This window comes from Anolis sagrei, chromosome 1 (assembly GCF_037176765.1).
Source record: "Anolis sagrei isolate rAnoSag1 chromosome 1, rAnoSag1.mat, whole genome shotgun sequence".
Classification (NCBI taxonomy): Eukaryota; Metazoa; Chordata; class Lepidosauria; order Squamata; family Dactyloidae; genus Anolis; species Anolis sagrei.
This window is the reverse complement of record NC_090021.1, coordinates 239901094-239917830: the sequence shown is the minus strand read 5'-3', so window position 1 is coordinate 239917830 and position 16737 is coordinate 239901094. Positions and strand designations below refer to the sequence as shown.

Sequence of the window (16737 nt, the reverse complement as noted above, 5' to 3'; positions counted from 1 at the left end):
ACACGCATGCGCAGTGTGAAATACTTGGGTCGGTGCTGTAGTCCTTTACTCTGCCGCACGATGCAGTCTTCAACAAGGGGAATTAGCTCAAATGGTAGAGCGCTCGCTTAGCATGCGAGAGGTAGCGGGATCGATGCCCGCATTCTCCAAATTTTTGTTTCCTTCTGGTCTACCAATGTCTTTCGAAAACATTCTTTTAAAAGCTACTTGTAAATAAGCAGACACACAAAAAGCCCTTGTATTCAATTGATTTGGAAAATCAAAATTGCCTTGATGTAAATGCTTCGTTATTGTTGAGTGCTTTCAACCTAAAACGACCCTACCATAGGCATTTTTTTTTAGAAAAAAAATGTTCAGAAAATTGTTCCATTATATGGCAATCAAAGTGGCCAGTTGCAACATTCACACTTGCCACAAGCAGACAAGAGTTCTTTCTTCCACCCTGGACATTCCACAGATATATATACTCTCCCTCCCTCTCTCTGTACATATAGACTGTGTGTGTGTGCATTTTGAACCCCCTCCAGGGTGAGAAAGGTGGGATAGAAATGTCATAAATAAATAAATAAATAAATAAATAAATAAATAAATAAATAAATAAATCCCACTTGCCTAGTTTCCAACAGATCTCATAACCTCTGAGGATGTCTGCTATACTTACTTACTTAGGCCACTCCTCCTAGCTTGAGGATGATGGTCCTCCAGATGTGGTGTCTTAGCGGTGGGTCCGTAGGTGGCTGTGGAGCCCTATTCTTGACCTGCATTTTCTCCCGCAGTGAGAACATAGGTTTCCAGGTGGAAGGTGATCCCGGTCAGGGTTGGCTTGATGAGCCTTTCTCTTGGCACGTTTCTCCCTTTCTCCCTCCATTCGTCCCTCTTTAAATTTCACAACACTTCTGGTCATAACTGACCTCCAGCTGGAGCGTTCAAGAGCCAGGGCTTACCAGTTCTCGGTGTCTATGTCACCATTTTTAAGGCTGGCTTTATGCCCATCTTTCAATCTCTTTTCCTGTCCACCAACATTCCGTTTTCCGTTCTCAAGTTCAGAGTAGAGCAACCACTTTGGGAGGTGGTGATTGGGCATTTGGACAATGTGGCCGGTCCAGTGGAGTTGATGGCGGAGGACCATCACTTCAATGCTGGTGGTCTTTGCTCCTTCCAGTACACTGACATTTGTCCGCATGTCTTCCCAAGAGATTTGCAGAATTTTTTGGAGGCAACGCTGATGGAATCGTTCCAGGAGTCGCATGTGACGTCTGTAGACAGTTCATGTTTCGCAGGCCTATAGCAGGGTTGGGAGGACAATCGCTTTATAAACAAGCACCCTGGATGTCCCAGTCCTCAAACATTCTCTGCTTCATTCGGAAAAATGGTGCACTCGCAGAGCTCAGGCAGTGTTGTATTTTAGTGTCAATGTTGACTTTTGTGGAGAGGTGACTGTCAAGTTAGCGGAAATTTATTTATATTTATTTATACTTATTTATACGCTTGTATACCGCTAATATCTCAGCCTCAGTCGGCGACTCATTGCGGTTTACAACAATTAAAAAGTTAAAAACAATTAAAAAACAGTATTCAATTTAAAACATAAAACACATATCCAATACAAATTATTGGGCCACCAATAATAATCCCATGCATCTCGTAACTAAACTCACAATCCAAAATTCATCGTCCATGATTACCAGTCCTTTAGTCGTCAAAATTCATTGCAACGGATTAACCGAATGCTTGTTTAAACATCCATGTTTAACTTTGTGTCAAACTTTGTGTCAACTTTTTCTAATGTTACACCATTAAGTTGTATTTCTGGCATTGCAGACAGATTAGTTGGTGCCTGCCCGTTTTCTTGATATCCAATGAGAAACCAGAGTTTCTCTTATGTTCTGCAAAAGGTATTAAGAGTGGCTTGTAGGTCTTCTTCTGAATGTGCACATCAGCGTATTGGAGTTCTATAACAGGTGTTGTTGAGGATGTCTGCCATAGATGTGGGTGAAACATCAGAGGAGAATGCTTCAGGAACGTGGCCATACAGCCCGGAAAACTCACAGCAACCCTGTTCACAATACAGCAATGTGCTTTGTTGTGTGCCTTTCAAATTGTTTCCAACTTAATTGCCTGACTAATTTCAAACCAAGTAAAATGAATGAAGATATACATTTAGTTCCTTGGCTTCTCACATCATTCCATACAGATAAAACTATTACTTTAATAGATCTCATCCCATGAGATTAGGAATACCAAAGCTGTACTCTTCCAATAGTTCCCAAACTTTGTGTTTTGGACTTCAACTCCCAGAAATTACAGCCAGGTTACCAGCTGGTAGGAATTGTGGGAGCTGAAGTCCAAAACATCTGGAGGCCCAAAGGTTGGGAACCACTGTAATGGCTTGTGAGAAAACTCTCAAGATTATGTAAGCAGAGGCAGAGAAAGCATAAATTAAAACCCCATTGCTGCTGGGGGTGGGGTTTACAGTTATTCAATAGTCTCCAACCAGGCCATACTCACCGATTTGTTAATCGAAATCTTAAGCATGCATGAATGTATTTTTCAGGTCATTAGTTATACATAGAACATTGCTTAATAGTTTGAAAGTTTAACATACCATATTTTCCCCAGCTTGATCTATAGTCTGACGTTTTGTATTACTTCCTCCAATAATTATTTAATATTAGCCATTCACAAGGTTTTTGGTCATGAGGCACTGGTGCACATAAGGCAGGTGTGCCTACAGCGCTCTCTCCTGGGTGAATTAATAATATTTATCCAGGCATGAGATGTACTACATTGCAAAACAAAGGAAAAACACTGCAGCACTCCTTTACAGGAAAGCTTGTGTGTACTGCTTGAAAAAGTAAACTGCCAAGGCTCAGTGCTATGAACTCACGGGAGTTGAAGTTTTATAAGGTCTTTAACCTTCTCATGGGGGGCACGGCAGTGCTATAGGTTAAACCACTAAGCTGCAGAACTTGCTGACCAGAAGGTCGGCAGTTTGAATCCGAAGGACGAGGTGAGCTCCCATTGCTAGCCCAGCTTCTGCCAACCTAGCAGTTCAAAAACATGCAAATGTGAGTAGATCGGCGGGAAATTAACAGCGCACCATGCAGTCATGGAGTTAGAAATAGAGATGAGCACCACTCCACAGAGTTGGGCACAACTAGTGTTAAGGTCAAGGGGAAACCTTTACCTTTACCTTAACCTTATCTGCCAAACAGTGCTGATGCATCACTTAACTACAGCTCCCACCATTCCATAGCATTGAGCCAGGGCAATTAAAAGTGGTGCCAAATGTAGCTGCATCCATAGATGTATGAAACTGATTTTGCTTCTACATTTATCAATACAGTTCCCCCAATTCATGCAGAGCCTGAGTCACACAGAAGTCTCCTTCTTACAGGAGAGGCAGAAGCAAACTGATGCAGCCTGTCCTAGCCTGTGTTCTGCAATCTGCTTGGCCACATATATCCCAATTGTGATCTATGAAAAGTAGGAGGCTGTGGATTGAAAGGCAAGTCACCGGGCACAGATTACCTAGAAAACTTCCTGGTTGAATGAGTCCTTAGTCTGATATACTGTGGAGAGGGCACACATCATACCTGGAGACCTGACATGAGGAATCTATAGTCCTCCAAATATTTTAGATTTCATTTATCATCAGCACTAACTAACATGGCCAAAACAAGGGATTGTTGGAATCATCTGCAGATCCAAAACCGTTTTCCACCCAGTCTTGGACTATAAAACTGTGTGCAGAGTATATTTAGCGCATAGCACGGAGGGTCAATAATAAGCAGAATTCAGCTCATTGGGGGAGACGTGGTGACAGAATTTTTCCCTTCCCAGTGCAGACAGGCAAAAGCAAACTGTGCCAGCTTCTCCTAACTTATGTGTTATTACTCAGTAATAATTTTTGCCATCTTGATTACACTCCAATATTACTTGGCAACACATATCCCATTTTTAAATTTGGAAAACATTGGGGAATATGTTACATTAGCCTTTGAGCTCAGGGGGCCTTTCACATTATATAGTTACAGAGCTATTGTTTCACCTTAGCTACCATGGTTCCATCCTATTGAACGGTGGGATTTGCATTTTAGGTAAAGCTACAGGTTTTTCCCTGACAGTAAGTCCAGTCGTGTCTGACTCTGGGGGTTTGAGCTCATCTCCATTTCTAACCCGAAGAGCCGGTGTTCTTTGTAGACACCTCCAAGGTCATGTGGTCAGCATGACTGCATGAAAGACCATTATCTTCCTGCCAGAGTGGTACCTATTGATCTACTCAGATTTGCATGTTTTTGAACATCTACGTTGGCAGAAGCTGGGGCTAACAGTGGGAGCTCACCCCGCTCCCGGGATTCAAACCAGTGACCTTTCAGTCAGCAAGTGGATGACGTTTTAACCTGACAAACTGTTTTAATGTACATTGATATTTATTTTTTAGGCATTTGATTGTATTTTGTGATGTTTTATTTTTTCGGCATCGAATTGTTGCCTGTTGGTAGCTGTCCTGAATCCCTCATTGGAGGCCGAGAAAGGACAGGGTATAAATGTTCCAAACAAACAAATAAATAAGTTCAGATGCTCAGCGGTTTAATCCATTACGCCACTGGGAGCTCCTTTTAGGGAGATGTATTTTGAATTCCTGGCCAGAGAGTCCTCATAGTTTACCCAACTGCAAACCACTGGATTTGTTAGGATTCGGCCATGGTAGCCTCAGGAAAATGGCCCATGGGTCTCTTTCTTCCCCTGCTCATTGGAAAGTTTAATATCCAGGGACTTTCTATAGGTCTTATTAAGCTGTAGACAGATGTGATCTGTACACATCTGGTGGAAGAGGAAATTTAATTCACACCTATTCATTCTCCCTCACTCTGTCACACTCCAAATCCCTCAAACTCTGAACTAATTATATTTTTAGTAGGTGGGAGAGCAGCTGTTGTTCAAAATATTATGTCGCAAAAATAAATTCCCTGCAAAGCCTCAGCCAATTTTTAAAGTGACAATTAAGTGTCTTGGAACAACCACTAACAGACTGAAGTTGTTCTGGAATGAGGCTCCTGTTTGTCTTCCACGTTTATCTATAGTAAATGTTTTCTAACCCACTGTAATAGAAAAAGCTGTGTTTGGCATGGTTCTTCACACTGCTTTTACTTCAAGCTGAAAAGACAAAGAGCAAGGGACAGGCATTCACACATGACATTTGTTCCTCTACACTAGGGCTTCTTAAACTTTTCCCACTCACTACTCCTTTCTGCCCAAGAAATGTTTACATGACCCCAGGACTACAGATATAAAAAATAGGTATAAAACCCCAAACATTTACTAAAAATAAAGCAGCATTTGCAAGGCTTGCTAAACAGGCTGATTGTCCTTTTTGTGAAGTACAGCTGACGCATTTTCTGCGGAGTTTATTTATACACATTTGTGTACATGGGTGGGGTTCAGAAATCTTTTGTTGTTGCTAAACTTTTTTGTGATCCCAACATTGAGCTAAGTGGACCCCATTTGGGGCCGGGACCCACAATTTAAGCATCAGTGCTCTATACAACAATCCCTAATGATTTGCTTCTCCAGTAATGGATGGTATCCTTGAAGTGACTGGCTTGATCTTGAAGGAGCTGGGGGTGGTGACAGGGAGCTCTGGCGTGGGCTGGTCCAGAATATACATAATATAATTGAGAAGAAAATGATGCTGGGGAATATGGAAGGCAGGCATGTAGCGGGGGGGGGGGGGGGGGGGGGGTCGGGGGGCTTCAGCCCCCCCCCCCGAAATTCTCATGGTGGTTCGCGAAAAGGCCTTACTGGTGCATTATTTAAACTGTTATGTTTATTAATATCATGATTTGATCACCATTCTCAATATATCCCATATGCATGGGGGTATTGGGGTAATGATACAAAAGGTTTGCTAGGGTAGACCCTCTTTCACTCAGACTCAGCCCCCCCCCCCCGAAACTCAGCCCCCCCGAAACCCCCCCTGAAAATTTTTAGCCCCCCCCCCCCCCCGAAACGAAATCCTGGCTACGGGCCTGATGGAAGGGAAAAGGAAGAGGGGCCGACCAAGGGCAAGATGGATGGATAGTATCCTTGAAGTGACTGGCTTGATCTTGAAGGAGCTGGGGGTGATGACGGCCCATAGGGAGCTCTGGCGTGGGCTGGTCCAGGAGATCAGGAAGAGTTGGAAGCGACTGAACGAATGAACAATCACATAATTGAGGAGAGGGAAGATAATGGATGCAGGTGAAGAGTGATGCAGGAAGAGAACGTGGATGGAAAAGCAAGCAGTGTGTAAACCTGCAGACCAGCAATGGACGAGTAGAGGCATTCAAAGACCGTGGATCCTAACATGACTTTGGTATAAGAGTGCAGTAAATGAATAACAAATCAATCTAAAACAGGTATGGGCAAACTTGGGCCTTTTGGGTGTTTTTGGACTCCAACTCCCACCATTCCTAACAGCCTCAGGCCCCTTCCTTTTCCCCCTCAGCCGCTTAAGCGGCTGAGGGGGGAAAGGAAAGGACCTGAGGCTGTTAGGAATGGTGGGAGTTGGAGTCCAAAACACCCAAAAGGCCCAAGTTGGCTCACGTAGAATGGATGCAGTTTGGAGGGAAGGCCCAAGTTTGCCCAGGCCTAATCTAAAACCTCACACACAGTTCCACTGGATATATCATGCAGATCTTGTACATTATGAGCCCCTGATCTAAAATAACTGGATACCACTAAAGTGACAATATTCTACGATGACCCGAAGACAAGGAAAGATTGCCTACACACAAACTCCCCTTTCCAGACATAAACATACAGGAGAGAGAGAGGAGGAAGGAAACTTTCTGCCCGGTTTTACAAGCAGCCAATCACGTCCCAGAAACGGCACTCTGGCAACCAATCAGAGCGGCAAGCCTGGAGAGTGGCAGCGGAGACGGGGGGAAAGGGGTCCAGGCTGGGCGGGAGGGGAGTTAAGTTATAGTTAGACGGAATCTTTCGCCTTCCCTGCCAAAGAAAGATGGTGCTTCACCAAACTACAATTCCCAGGCCCCCAAAGCATAGAACCATGGCAGTCAAAGAGGTGCCAGATTGCATCAGTTCTACAGAATGGATACAAACCCCGTTCCATCCCTCTTTGCGGCCTTGGGGAAGGCGCCTGGGGCCCAAACCCCGCCGTTGCCAGGAGACGCTGGGAGGCGGGGCTTAATCTCTGACGTTTCCTTTCCGAGAAGCATTCTTGCGCGGCGAGTCGGCCGCCGTGTTTGTTGCTAGGCGACGGCCTCGGCGACGGTGGCCTTGTGGCTTGGCGTTCCCAAGGCGCCTCCCAGGCCTGGAGCTCGGGGTTTCCCCGGAGACGCGGCTGCGAAGGACTTCCTTTCTCAGGGGAGCGAAAGCGGGCGCGGCCGGGAAGAGGAGGATGACGACGGGGCCGTTCCTTCCAGCGCCAGCTCATGAGGCTGGATCGGGGCACTGAGTCACTCCGGAGTGGCCTGTCTGCGCCTCCCCTTGGCTTCAGGGCCTCAGATACAGGCTTACAGGACCCGGTGGGAGCCACCCAATGGTGTAACTCCCATCATCCTTCATCACTGGCTGCAATGGCCAGGGCTGCTGGGACTTGCCCGCAAGATTAGGCCAAACCCATATGCCCTCGTGATATACGAGGTGCAAAAACTAGTAGAATCAGAATCAAAGAGTTGGAAGAGACCTCATGGGCCATCCAGTCCAACCCCCTGCCAAGAAGCAGGAATATTGCATTCAAATCACCCCTGACAGATGGCCATCCAGCCTCTGTTTAAAAGCTTCCAAAGAAGGAGCCTCCACCACTCTCCGGGGCAGAGAGTTCCACTGCTGAACGGCTCTCACAGTCAGGAAGTTCTTCCTCATGTTCAGATGGAATCTCCTCTCTTGTAGTTTGAAGCCATTGTTCTGCGTCCTAGTCTCCAGGGAAGCAGAAGACAAGCTTGCTCCCTCCTCCCTCTGGCTTCCTCTCACATATTTATACATGGCTATCATATCTCCTCTCAGCCTTCGCTTCTTCAGGCTAAACATGCCCAGCTCCTTAAGCCGCTCCTCATAGGGCTTGTTCTCTAGACCCCTGATTATTTTAGTCGCCCTCCTCTGGACACATTCCAGCTTGTCAATATCTCTCTTGAATTGTAGTGCCCAGAATTGGACACAGTATTCCAGGTATGGTCTAACCCAGGCGGAATAGAGGGGCAGCATTACTTCCCTAGATCTAGACACTTTGCTCCTATTGAATTTTGTACTGCGTGCATAACTTAAATTTCCAGGATAATTTACATAGAGTTGATCCAAGCAAAACATTTTATTTATTTTATTTATATTCCTCCCTTTCTCCCAAGGGGACTCAGGGCGGATTCCAACATTTGTTGTTGTTTATTCGTTCAGTTGTTTCCAACTCTTCGTGACCTCATGCACCAGTCCATGCCAGAGCTCCCTGTCGGCCGTCACCACCCTCAGCTCCTTCAAGGTCAAGCCAGTCACTTCAAGGATGCCATCCATCTTGCCCTTGGTCAGCCCCTTTTCCTTTTTCCTTCCATTTTCCCCAGCATCATTGTCTTCTCTAAGATTTCCTTTCTTCTCATGATGTACTTCATCTTTGTCTCTAATATCCTTCCCTCCAGTGAGCAATCGGGCTTTATTTCCTGAAGTATGGACTGGTTGGATCTTCTCGCGGTCCAAGGCACTCTTAGAATTTTCCTCCAACACCACAGTTCAGAAGCATCTATCTTCCTTCAGTCAGTCTTCCCTATGGTCCAGCTCTCACATCCGTAGATTACTACAGGGAATACCATGGCTTTAACTATGCAGATCTTCGTTGCCAGTGTGATGTTTCTACTCTTCACTGTTTTATCGAGATTGGTCATTGCTCTCCTCCCAAGAAGTAAACATCTTCTGATTTCCTAGCTACAGTCTGCATCTGCAGTAATCTTTGCACCTAGAAATACAAAGTGTCACTGCCTCCACATTTTCTAAACATACAAAAGGGCAAACATTCAATGATTGCCTGTGCACCAACCTCCACACATTAAAAAGAAACTTACGCACAGGCATCTGTCAAGCAAAATAATAAAAATGTAGTGGAGGTATTGTATGGACATCATGATAAGATACCCATTGATTTATTGGATTTTCCCTTTAAAGCCATCCATGTTTATAGCCATTATCATATCCTAAGAAATTGACTCAGAACCATATTCTGTTTCATCAGTCCTGAACCACCCATCCTGCTTCTTCCTTGGATTTCCCCAAGTTCTAATATGAAGAGAAGAAAGACCCTGTTTTTCCCCTTCACTTCGATTTGTTGTATTATGTTGCCACATCTTTTAATGTTGATACTGTTGAGATTAGAAGATTTGAATATGCTTTCGATGATTGCCCTGGGCATATATGCAGGTATCACCTCCACCCATAAAATTGATCTTTAAATCTATATCACAGCTTCCTCCTACTCTTTCTTTACTTTGTTATTGTTAACTATTGTCAAGCCAACTGCGACATATGGTGACCCTATGAGAGATTTTGAAGTCACCCTGTCATTAACATCGTGTTCATTTCCTGCAAACTCATGGCAGTAGTTTCCTTGATAGAGTTTACCTATCTGGGGTCTGGTGTTTTTCTATTCCCTTCTACCTTACCAAGCATTATTGTAGTTTTCAATGTGTCGTGTCTTCTCATGATATGTCAAAGGAGTGCAGTCCAATGTACTACAGCTTGGCTTCTAATGAGAGTTCAGGCTTGATTTGCTGTCAGACCCATTCATTTGTCTTTTTAGCTGTCCACGGGATCCATAGAGTTCTCTAACAACACATTTCAAATTAGTTGACTTTCTTCCTATCAGCTTTCTTCACTATTCAACTTTCACAATTATACATAGAGATTGGAAATATGATGGCACGGACAATCTTGAGCTAGCATCTTATGCAAATCATCTGTGGTCATTATTTATCTTTTTATAAAAAATATTTTTATTAGGAGTTTATAATACATATTAATCTAAAATAAAGACAGGAAATTGAGGGGTGGGAGAACTGGGTTAAGGGCAAGAATAGGAAAAAATCAATATAGAAAAGGGGAAAATTATATAACAAGAAAGATAACAGTTCTTTCTTATTATTTTTCTTAATGTTCAGCTGTAAACTGCCTTTGAACTTTCTTCCCTGACCTTAAAGTTTTGATTTTCTTTATATGCCTCTTTCCTCTGCATCTAATTCTGTTTTAGTTTAAGATAAACCAAGAGGGTGATAAAATGCAAACTTACCTGACCCTCTTACCAATTGTAAACCATTCAATTTCTCTATATTCTGCTCTGGTGTTGTCCTCTTGTCCTGAGCATAGGTTACACATTAAGACAATTAACTGTTGTGGCACATCCGTTTCTTTAAACAGCAATATTTAGTTTTTCTTGATCTCCAGAATCAAAGGCTACTGCAATCCCTGGTGTTTCCTTTTGGGGGAGTGGTATGTGTACTTAGGGTTTCTAATCTATGGACCATATTTTGTTTTCAATATTTGTTAATATATTTTAGTGAAAACTAGCATAGATGCTATCTCTGTAGCCTGATGCAGCTCTGTTCATGTACTGTCTATTCTTGATGGTTTTTCTTGAATAAATCAGTCATCCTTTTATCTTTTATATATGTTTTCTGTGTATTGTTTTCATGAGCTTTTTATATCCACTTGGTCATGTGTTTTTCTGCATTGGTGTTTTCGTCTCTGCTCAGAATGATCCTTGACTCATCCATGGGTCACATCAAAATTCATAATTTTCATCTCAAAACCCACTTTTAACTTATGTATTAGTATATACAGTAGTTTTCCTTGTCTCTGCACACAAGTCACTGAACAATCTTCTTCAGGTTTTCCGCTGTATTTATGACACATTTTACTTTTGCTTCTCATATTGAAGAGTTTAATCTGTCATCCATTGAGACTTCTTTTTATTTTTGAGTGCAGATGGTTTCTTTTTACATTCTTCCCTGACAATGTCACCAACTTTATCCAGAGCTATTCTGGCTTTTAGTTGGTCTTGGTAGTGCAATTTCCTTATTTTATATTGTCTTTTTATTCTACAGGCATGTTCTTGAGATTTTATTTTGGCACAGTGGTTGGTTTAGTTTTCTTCTTTATCTTTACACTAATTTTGGGTATTAGCAGTTCATGATTCAGTGCTACAATCTGCTCCTGGTCTTGATTTTACAGAGAGAATGGAGCTTCTCCATTTTCTGCCTCCAATTATGCCCTCTGTTTGATTTCTATAATGGCCATTGGGTGGCATCCATATATATAGTCCCCTCTTACATTACTCAGAAAATGTGTTTGTGATGAACAAACCATTGACTGCACAAAATTCAATGCTGCTGTCAGCATAGTCTCTTCCCTCACATAATCCCACCACCACAGAAAGGTAGTGCCCTTGATGGGCTTTGTTAAGTGGGACAGCTTAATTTTGCTACATACTTGACAAACTGCCATTATTATTATTATTATTATTATTATTATTATTATTATTATTATTATTTCTTACCTGCCTCTCTTCATGGCTCAAGGCGGGTTATAGTATAACTAAAACACATAAATATTGTAAAAGATTCTATACATGTACATAATATATATATATATATATATACACACACACACACAATATATATATTGTTAACGCTGATACTGACTATTGAAAAAAACCTGTTGTTCATAATGTGTGTGTGTATATATATATATATATATATACATACATACACACACACACATACATACATACATACATACCTATTTCTATAAAATACATATTAAAATACAAAGAAAAGAGATTAAATACAATATATGAGTTTAAAATTCATGCTTAAAACTAGCTGGGTAGACCTGCTGGAAGAGATAGGTCTTTTAGATGGTTTTTAAATTCTTACAGTAAAGTTATAAGCTAGAGGTTGGGACAACAAATGTTTACGGTACGTAGCAATCTTTCAACCACCTATTAGATGTAAGTCCCATTATACACAATGAGACATTAGGTACTTAAAAACAGATTACCTAGCACTGCTTGTTCAATTTGTTCAACAGCAGTTCGGTATTTCCCTCAATGATTTTATATGTGTGATATAGAAAATTGGTAAGAGAAATACTAAGGTATATTCACATTACACAAGTATATTCCACTTTACCTGCTATGGTTCTGACCTATGGAATCCTGAAATAGTTTAGGGAAGTGCACTAAAATTCTCAGCCAGAATCTACTTCAGCCTCACCAAAATAAAAATCTTAGGATTGCATGGGGGGGAAGCATGGCAGAATGTGGAAGATAGTACTATATGTGTGTTGTGTGAGCGGGTTTGAAGAAAAACCAGAAAGCCTCTAATAGAGGACATTGATATCTAGATGCTCAAATAAAATTATGTGAATGAGGTATTGTACAATGGACAATAAAAGTTTAATTTGAAAGTATCCTTATTTTGTGTAAAAACTTATAAAAATAAACATTTATTTTGAGTTAACACAGCGTACAGTTAATTTCACTTATATTAAAAACTTATACTGCCTGGGAGTAAACTTTATTAAATTCTGGTAAAGTTTATTCTATAAATTCATGCTACTGCTGTATCCTGAACATGCATATATAGAAATATATCATCTTGGTTTAAGTGTAAATGGTTTAGTATAATATGATGTAAATAGCATAACATTTAAACCACACAGGCCTATCCAGTTGATAATTTATTCAGCAGTAAGCTACTTGAGACTCACAGCAATAAGCTAACTGAAGAGACTTCAGTCTTCGATACCACCAGACTAAAATCAACATACCAGCAATGTTGAATTTCTTGTCTCAGAATATTTTGTAACTTCTCCAGTTTAGATGGTTTGAATGATAACACTGTTGAAATCACATTACTGTTGACTTGGATTGCTGCAGAGATGTCAAGAGTCTTGTGGTATGCTTGACTGTGAAGCAATGTGTTTGTGGAAGAAAGCTGGCCAAAGTTTGCAAGTCTTAAGTGTTGTGTGCACAATTGGGTTTTAAAAAGTTGTTAAAATATTTTGCAGCCAAACCCAAGAAAGAGTTCAGTGACATCTTATAGACTGGTAACTTATTACAATTATTATTACCGCTGTAACGGTCTGGATGAGTGAGAACAAATTGAAATTGAATCCAGAAAAGACAGAGGTACTCCTGGTCAGTCGCAAGGCCGAACAGGGTATAGGGTTACAGCCTGTGCTGGATGGGGTCGCACTCCCCTTGAAGGCGCAGGTTCGCAGCTTGGGTGTGATCCTGGATTCATCGCTGAGCCTGGAGCCCCAGCTGCGGCCATACCTTGGGAAGTCTGACTTGGCCACAGTAGTCCACGCTCTGGTTACATCCCGTTTAGACTACTGCAACTCTCTCTACGTGGGGTTGCCCTTGAAGACGGCCCGGAAGCTCCAACTGGTCCAACGTGCGGCAGCCATGATACTAACAGGAGCGGGGCGCAGGGAGCATACAACCCCCTTGCTGTACCAGCTCCACTGGCTGCCGATCTGCTACCGGGCTCAATTCAAGGTGCTGGCATTGGCCTATAAAGCCCTAAACGGTTCTGGCCCAAGATACCTAACTGACCGCCTCTCGGCCTATGAGCCCACGAGGACTTTGAGATCTTCCGGGGAGGCCCTGCTCTCGATCCCGCCTGCGTCACAGGCACGGCTGGCGGGGACGAGAGATAGGGCCTTCTCGGTGGTGGCTCCTCGGCTGTGGAACACCCTTCCAGTAGACATCAGGCTAGCCCCCTCCCTGTTGACATTCCGCAGGAAGCTAAAGACCTGGCTGTTTAAGAAGGCATTTGAATAGAAGTGCAATGACTGGTAACTTGACCATAGGAATGGAACAACGGAAATGGTATCGGATTGTGAACTTGACAATGAGACGACTCGGAATGGCTTGTAATAATGTTGATGTTTTTGATGAGATGTTTTGATAATGATGTACTGCGGATTATTTTTCACTATGTTTGTATTTTGCACCTGTTTTTCTATGTTGTACACCGCAATGAGTCGCCATTAGGCTGAGAATTGCGGTATATAAGCATAGTAAATAAATAAATAAATAAATACAACTTGCATGCAAGTTGTTTGAACTATAGCCCACTTCATTACATGCATCAAGTGCAACTCAGAATCTCAGGAACAGAAAGGACATGGGTTGTATGTAGTTGAAGTCAAAGAGAAATTAAATGCAGAAAGTAATCACAGTGGCAACTGTATTGTTAACGCTGACACTGACTATTGAAAAAAACCTGTTGTTCATAATGCAATCTTGTTATTGAAACATGTAGTTTGTGAAATATCTATTATGATTCAGATTTTGGTAATAGACTGGAACTTCTAAATGAATATAATGCATCCTTGTCATTCAGAGATGAGATACATTGCATGCATTACAGCTTTCCTCTGCTCCTGCTCCCTGCTCCTCAATAGCACCTGCCATGCCTCCTTTTCATGAGCATCTTCCAACTCCTTTCTCCCTCCCACTTTTTTACCTCCTACACTGCTGTTCCTGGAAATGTTTCTAAAGAACATTGAAGAAATTCTGTCCCTTTTCAGGACTCCTTCCGAGGGATATCCTCCTTTCCTTCTCATGTTCTTCTTTGGCTTCAAACCTTGTGGGTGGAGGAAAAGAAGGGGAAATGTTTATCTTGCTTATCCTTTTTACATTACTATCTTATCTCAAGGTTTTAAAAACTTCTTTCTGTCTGCATGGCTTCACCTTCCAGAAACCACAGGAAGTTTTCAATCTGTAGTTTAGTTGCGCAGGCTTCATACACCACATTCAAATATAATTCACTTAGAAATTAACTTAGCCATAAATGAGATCTTTTTTTCCCATTGCCCTTTTCAACTAACCACCACAGTCACGCCAGGCACAAGACCCCCATGAAAGCAAGTAAGTACAAATAGAGAAATTCCGAATGTTTTACATGTCTAGAAATGTTTAGGTCTTCCAGCACAACTCTATGGTCAGCTTCCACTTGAGTTGCATTGGAGGACCTAGAGCAGGACCTTCTCAACCTGTAGGTCGGGACTTCTGGGGGGGGGGTCATGAGGGGGCGTCAAAGGGGTTGCCAAAGACCATCAGAAAACACTGTCTTCTGTGGGTCATGGGGGCAGTTTGGCCCAATTCTATCATTGGTGCGGTTCCGAATGCTCTTTCAGTGTAGGTGAATTATAAATCCCAGCAACTTCTACTCCCAAATGTCAAGTTTATTTTCCCCAAACTCCACCAGTGTTCACATTTGGGCATATTAAGTATTCACACCAAGTTTGGTCCAGATCCATCATTGAGTCCACAGTGCTCTACCTGGTTGTAGGTAAACTACAACTCCAAAACTAAAGGTCAATGCCTACCAAAACACCCAGTATTTTCTGTTGGTCATGGGAGTTCTTTATGCCAAGTTCGGTTCTATTCCATTGTTGGAGGCGTTTGGAATGCTATTTGATTGTTAACTATAAATCCCAGCATAACAAAATCAATCCGCCCCCCCCCCAACCCCACCAGTATTCAAATTTGAGTGTATCGAGTATCTGTGCCAAATTTGGTCTAGTGAATAAAAATACATCCTGCATATCAGATACTTACATTATGATTCATAACAGAAGCAAAATTACAGTTATGAAGTTGCAATGAAAATAATTTTATGGTTGGGGGTCACCACAGCATGAGGAATTGTATTAAAGGGTTAGGAAAGGTTGAGAACTACTGACCTAGAGATTCCTAGCAAAGCGTTCTCTATAGGTTCCTCAGCACAACTCAATGGGAGTTCTACTGGAAGCTGACCGTAAAATCGCACTGGAGGACTTAAAGGTTCTTATAGAGACAATTTTAAATCAAATTAGCAAAAGCCAAAATCATAGATGTCGAAGACGACTGTAGTAAAAAATTACCTGTCATTGTACAGTTATCTGTACCAGCTGTTAAACATATAAAGTGACACAATAGTATAATAAAACACTGACTAAAAAACAGATATAACTGGAGGCCATGCCAGACATGAACATATCTGGATTTCTCATTGATGTGTGAGCATCGTTACAAATGATAATTTTGTGGCGAAGTTGCTGTGAGATAACCTGTCCAATCTACATGAGTTATTTGGTCCTTCGCGTCTGTTTAGATACTTCTTGTTGGACTGCAGACATCATATTATGAATATATGTATGTAAACGACCTTACTTTCATGTGCATGCATTTAGAAACTTTTGAAATCCATATACTGTTTTTGTTCAAGACCTTCCTTTCACCTTCTAGTTTCCTGACATGCATCAACAGATACTATGCAAAATGGGATAACTGGGAGGAGAAGGAAGAGAACACTAACAAGAGAGTGCTCCAAATAATTTTTAATATGTGTAATAGGTTGCAACAGATATTTTCTGAGGGAGTCCTAACTATAGAGTAGTCAAAGGGAAAATCCAGACTGTGGTACACTTTTGCCCCAAGGCTGTAATCATAAACACTGATGTAAGAATAAATCCCATCGACATCAGTGAGCCATCCTTTCACCTAGGTGTATTTGTACATGTTGGATTGTGGGTCCAAACTTCATTGTTGTGCAAAAAGAAAAAAGCCATAGCCAACACCCATCTTTGCCATTTTCACTAGTTAGTGCAGACCCCTCTTCTCCCCATCAAAAGCAACCATTTTGCTAAAAAGAGAAGCATGACCTTCTCTTAGGACGGGGATGGAAGTGATGCTGGTTAACT

General features: G+C 42.0%; 1 non-coding gene across 1 annotated transcript; it reads left to right on the top strand.

The window, feature by feature from the left end:
- The first annotated feature begins 76 nt into the window (after positions 1–76).
- TRNAA-AGC (transfer RNA alanine (anticodon AGC)) lies at positions 77–149 on the top strand. Its single transcript has one exon. It is a non-coding gene; the product is annotated as a tRNA-Ala (tRNA).
- Positions 150–16737: the final 16588 nt, after the last annotated feature.